This window comes from Dermochelys coriacea, chromosome 2 (genome assembly GCF_009764565.3).
Source record: "Dermochelys coriacea isolate rDerCor1 chromosome 2, rDerCor1.pri.v4, whole genome shotgun sequence".
In the NCBI taxonomy this organism is placed as follows: Eukaryota; Metazoa; Chordata; order Testudines; family Dermochelyidae; genus Dermochelys; species Dermochelys coriacea.
Genome location: NC_050069.1, coordinates 54,701,986 through 54,707,985, shown reverse-complemented (window position 1 = coordinate 54,707,985; position 6,000 = coordinate 54,701,986). Strand labels below are relative to the sequence as shown.

Below are 6,000 nucleotides of genomic sequence, written 5' to 3'. Positions count from 1 at the left end.
AAGATTTCTACCAGAACTATCAAGAACTGTTTATTACATGTCTGTACAGAACACAGCACAATGGGACCTTGATGAAGACCTCCAGCTGCTATTGCAACACCAGTATGTAATACTCATAATTTTCTCTGCTTGATTATATGAACAGATTATTACAAAAGACTGTATTGCAAATCAACCCTTTAATTTTATTTTCCCCACGTATATGTGCAATAATGCTATTTGAGTTGCTCTGGTGTTTGGATTCTACAAAGTAGAGATTTCATTTAATTTTGGCTACACCCATTTTTAATTACTATTATAATTAATAGCACTTTGATTCATGGATATGTTGTAATCCCAAAGGAGAGAGAAAATGTTGGTTGGAGAAGCTACACCAGTTTGGTAAAGCCCACCCCTCTAGCATTGGTTTTAAATGTGAAAGGAGGTCCAGAAAGGTTGACATCTACCTCATTTCTCTGCTGTTCACATAGCAGGAGATTGGGAAACAGGGACACTGTGAAATGAGTTAATACAATTTCAAGGTATATTTAATAGTGACATTGGTAAGGAGATAGAAAAACAGCAATAGAAAAGCAGGCATAAATCAGAAGTTTATCCAGTGGACTTCATTGTCTAGAAAGAATTACTATTTCCCATTTACTTTACACAGAGATCTTGCTTACAGTCAATCGCCCTGGTCATGTACATCTGGAGGTATTTCTTCAGCAGAGAATTATTGTCTTGATTATGCAAAGCTGTCTTCTAGTTGAGGATAGTCAAACTTACATAGCTGGATTTTCAAGCACATTCTAAAATCTTGGGTTTGAAACTAGGAACAGAATTCAAACATTTTGATGTGCCAATCTCATATGGGGCTAGCAAAATACCAGCTGCTGCTATGTGTGCATGCCAGTGCTCTCTGCACCTGCACTTAGCAAGTAAAGGCAGCATTTAGGTTCCTCCATTAGCAGTATTTTATTTAATATTTATTTTAGAGGAAAAAGCAGCTTGAACAGTTGGGGAAGAGCTGACCTGAAATATTGTAGCAGGTCTTGCACTCCTCACTCACTCCCACTATCTCTATTCCATTCTTTACTCCTAATTCCTCCCCTGTGCTGCCTTTTCTCATTGCAGGCCTCTCAGAATAATCTTAAGTAATGGATCTTCTCCCTGTATCACAACTGACAAGGTAGGAAGTGAGTCTGCAGAAGCAGATCATCTTGCCAGGACTTGGAGGGATTGTCAAGTGTGGATTTTATTCTACATTCTTTCGGAGAGAAAAGAAGACTCTGCAGTGCTCCATCACTTACATTACACCTTTTAAAAAACTTTCTTGGCTGTTCATGCCCCAATTCTGTTACTGCATCGAAAAAACAATGGATAAACATATTATCTGGATGGTTCTGCTACAGTGATCAGCAGCAGCCATATAGCTTTAGCTTCTTTTCATAGGTCTCAGGAAAGTGTTCCAGAAAAGATGACAATTATTCCCAGCTAGGGAAATCACACTTAGTTAATACTGCCTGGTAATTAACTACCCTCTTTTGAAGCTTAGATGATACACAGGACTTCCTCCCCTGGAACTTCAGCAATGGAGTTCAGACTATTGAGACATCTGGTAGGCAGGAAAAACTACAAGAGCATCTGGAATTGGGTGTGAATAGAAATATTCACATCCCTTTTCAGGGACTTTGCTGGATCCAAAATCCTCTCCTCTATTGGAAGACCACTCTGCCATTGTGCTTTGTGTGAAGGATGTATTCAAATAACAGACCTTCCTTAAAGCAGAAGGAAAGAAAGTACAAGGAGATTCATTAGTTCCTGGAAATTGATTTTATGAGGGTTTTGGTTATTTTTTAAGCCATCTGGTTTATTTTGTGTAAAGTTCATTTAAAACTTTTTAAAAGCATGTTCTCAAAATGTGTCCCATATTTGTTCTCATATTTTGTATTATTATGGGATATGTCACTTTGACATTTTCTTGTTTTATTGCTGAAATTACTGAGTGAGCTACCATCTTAAACAACTGACAGATCAGCATTTTTCCTGATTTATCCTTCTTGCTCTTCCTGCATCACATAACTCTCCCCCCCCCCCCCGAACATTTCCATGCTGTGCAGCTCACAAGACAACTTTGGAATAAGTAGTCCATCTTCCAGTCTGAAGTGAAATGTAAAGCAAGGTTCCTTAAAGACAATTAATGACATCAGTAAGTTAGCCACTGCTCAAGTACAATATCTGAATATGGCTGATTTCTCAGAAACCACTACATAACAAAAACATTATGTAACCTGATTATTGTGCTGCTTCTGATCTCATTCTTACTTTAAAATCTTGGTGTTCCAGAAAAAAGATAAATTCCTTCCCAAAATATGTCTTCTAACCTGCATATTGGTAGAGACTCTACAAATGGGATTTGATTTCAGAATATAATCTGCTCGTTTTAATGAACTTTTTTTTATAATGAACCGGTTACAGAAAATATAGACGGTGGTACAAGTCAGTCCTTTACAATGATAAACGTTGGATCTACAGAGCTCCAGACAATATGTGTATTGTAAGGACATTCATGCAGTGTCTTGACAATATACACATTGTAAAGAAAACAAAGGAGAAAAGAAATAGAGCTCCTCAGCCCACTTTAAAAAGGAAACAAACTGAAAGCTATTGGGTTTATATGGCGTTGCTGAGATAAGGAATGCTGAATAAGTAATAAACTTAGTCTTGGAGTAACTAAGTGCTTCAGCTGTATGCCCAAATTTATAGTCATTGGCTGATTTTCAGTACCTTTGAATGAAATATTTGCCCTAATTGGTGTTTTCCCACATGGTGACGATTCAAATATCTGAATATAACAGCTGTCTAACCTATAACGAGTGTTTTTTCATATCACACCAAATATGTGAGAGAACATGAGTCACCAAAATGTTAGTGACAACACATCATAAACACAACACAAACCATCCATAAAAGATACAAGTGCTCTCCATGTCCTGTTATTATTTGTTTCTGGAAATGCCCAAAATGTTCTGGGACTTACCAGACATAAAAAGGAGATAAAAGCCCCTGAAATGAGAAACAAAACAAACAGATAAATGGTAGGAGAAAGGGATGGGAAAAATTCCACACACCAGACAAGAAACAGGATTCTTAGCCAAATGTTTAGGTCAAAATGTGTTCATATATATAAATAAATATATTAAAAATACACAAATATTATCATACTTATATACAGAATTCTATCAAGATGGGTGTCAATCTAAATATAAGCACACAATTCCAGATGACCCTATGACCATGCCATTATAATTTCTTGCAAACACTGTGGTAATGGGTCTTCAGAGATCTCAGTGGGGACCCGCTCAACAAGAGGGTCCATGTGTAAGGATGGCATAGAAGGAGTTGTGAGTATGTTTGATGGGGAAAAAAATCAGACAAATGGTGTCAAGGCTAGCATCACTAGCAGAACAAAAGGAAGACACAAAAATGAGAGAAAAGTGGACAAGAAGGCAGGAGCAGAATTACATAGGGCCTTGAAGACACACAAAAAGCTTGAACTTCATCACTGAGTAGGAGGAGACAGTGAAGGGATTCAAGGAGGGTGGTAAGACAGTCAGAGTAAGAGGCAAGGTTTAAGTTAGTCAAGATGCTCATTTACCTGGGCATCTGTCAGTGCTGATTCAAGAGACATCTTTCATCCATCCAAATTCTACACAGAAGCATAGACTTCTATTGGCTTTTGTGAAGAAAGTTCATCAGTCACTGTGCAATTTTTCGGTTACCCCCAATCAAAATATATACATCTAAAATACTCCATGGGCTACCACTTCCTGCATTCCCTCAGGGATTTTGAAGGACCACTTCTCTTATTGTGATTTTGTTGGTGACTCTTAAGGTTTTTCCTGCAAAGAAGAGACATCCCCCAGAGCTTTCTACTGGATTACAGGCTTGCTATGTTTGATAAAAAATAAAATCCCCTTCCAGGAGAATATATCCCACATCCATACTACTTTGGGAAACTGAGGACTTAAGTCCTCTGGTTCATGTACAGGATCAACAGAGATCCTTCCATTGTCTCTTTAAGGCATCAGTAAATATTAGATAGATATTTCATTCACTGATGCTGCCTTCAGAGTTACAACTTGAACAGGTAAGAGTCAGTAAAGGCTTTAGGAACTTCCCACACTGTGATGAGCAGACGGGGACAAGGTTTTGCCCTATTTTTATCCTCAGGTTCAATTAACTTTTGTAACAGGGTTTTAACGGTTCCCTTAGTGTCAAACCAGTCTTTTCCATCTGGCTGAAGATGGACTTCATTTTCAGCAGGTCTCAAATTAGGAGGCAGTGGGTCCAATTCAAAAAGAGTGAATTGGTCAGAAGGACTAGTCTCTTGGACCCCAAAGAGGACCGATTCAGGCTTGTCTCTGCCTCCCTGGAAAATTTAAACATTTATCCTGATGTTAAAGAGTAAAGGGAACAGTGAGCCGCAGCCACTGGGAGCTGTGAGTGGCCTTACCTCAGGACGCTCAGATAAACGAAGCGTCTCATGGCCCCCCAGGGGCTTACCCTGAACAAGCCATGAACCAAGTTTGTGAACCCCTGATTTAGAGGAAAGCAAAGTAAATAGAAGTACTAGACCAGCCCTCAGAATGGCTAGGTTCAACTCCCAGTTCCATCTCATACTAGGGTGATCTTGGCCTAATCTCCCCGTGCCTCAGTTGCCCATCTGTAAAACAGATATAAATAATCCCCTTTGTCTATATTGAAAATTTAGATTGTAAACTCTTTGAGGCAGTGACTGTATCTGACTGCGTACGTAAAGCACTTAGCCCAACAGGGCCCAAAGCTTTGTTGGGACTTCTTAGTGTTACCATAATACTGAAAGTCAATTATAATGCTTAAAAATTATTTAAAGGAGTTTGCTGGTGCATATTTTACGTGAGTCCAAAAATAAATGTTTTTTCTGCATTATATTGAGCTCTATATTAAGTCGTTTTCACTCAGCTGATCACTGGATTTAAAAAAAGTGCAGATTCCCAGCTCATTACTAATATTTAATATGAAATCAAGGCCAGAATGGCCTCACTGTAACTGAAACATTCTCTCTAATTTTCCTCTAACACTGCTATTAACTATGCCAGATTTCCATCTAATATTCTTATATCTTTACATGAAAAGATCTGTCAAGATCTTTTAGAATATGCTAATATTAGAAAAAAGTAATAACTTGGTAACTCCTTCAAAGAAACGATACATCACTACTTAGTTAATTACAAACAGATGTCAAACACCTTTTTAAAATGTCATATCTTACAGCAATTTGAGACCATTGAAAAATGAACCACTGAATATCAACTCCTAAACAGAAGCTATAGCCAAAATGAAGGGAAGTATGATAATAGTAACAAAGATGATTAAGGAGACAGAGTGATACTGACTAATGAGGAAGACTGGAGACAAAAATTATAACTTTCTGTAATTATTTGAAAGGTGTAAGTACTGAGAAAGGAGAGAAGTTGGGTAGTGTATTCCAAAGGGTGGAACTAGCAGTAACAGGATGAAATCAAGAACAGTGAAAAGTTGGTTGAATAAAAAGAGAAAAGTTTCTAAAATTTCCTTCTGAATTTGGCTCCCTTTAGAGTCAACTTTGTAATTTTCGGGAGCATTTTAAGAAGATTTGGTCTCTAAAGTCTTTCCCAGAAATCAATACTCATGTTACTTAGGAAACAAATGGTTATTTTGACTTATTTTCAAACTTCCACCATGTTAAAAGCACTCATTCTAGTCTCATATTTTGATAAATTTGTGAAGACAAGCAAGCAGACCTTTTGAATCTAAGAATTCATCATAGCCTGTCCTCTCTAGAATATTTTTATGGGACTGTGGCTGAGTTGTCAAAGAAACCCATTGTTTAAACCCTTTCAGGTTTAAATCTGCAACTCTAAATGTTGTTTGGGCATTATGGGCCAAGTTTTCAAGAAAGTGGCCTGCATTGTATATACATAGTTAATTGGCAGAATG

The 6,000-nt window shown here is 37.6% G+C and overlaps 1 long non-coding RNA gene across 1 annotated transcript in view; it reads right to left on the bottom strand.

Moving 5' to 3' along the window:
• Positions 1 to 501: 501 nt before the first annotated feature.
• LOC122458651 overlaps positions 502 to 6,000 on the bottom strand; it is a 32,755-nt gene continuing 27,256 nt past the window's right edge. Inside the window, exons 2-3 of the long non-coding RNA XR_006278756.1 lie at positions 2,957 to 3,045; positions 502 to 734 (exon numbers count right to left, since the gene is read on the bottom strand). This is a non-coding gene — a long non-coding RNA (uncharacterized LOC122458651). The remainder of the gene's footprint in view (positions 735 to 2,956; positions 3,046 to 6,000) is intronic.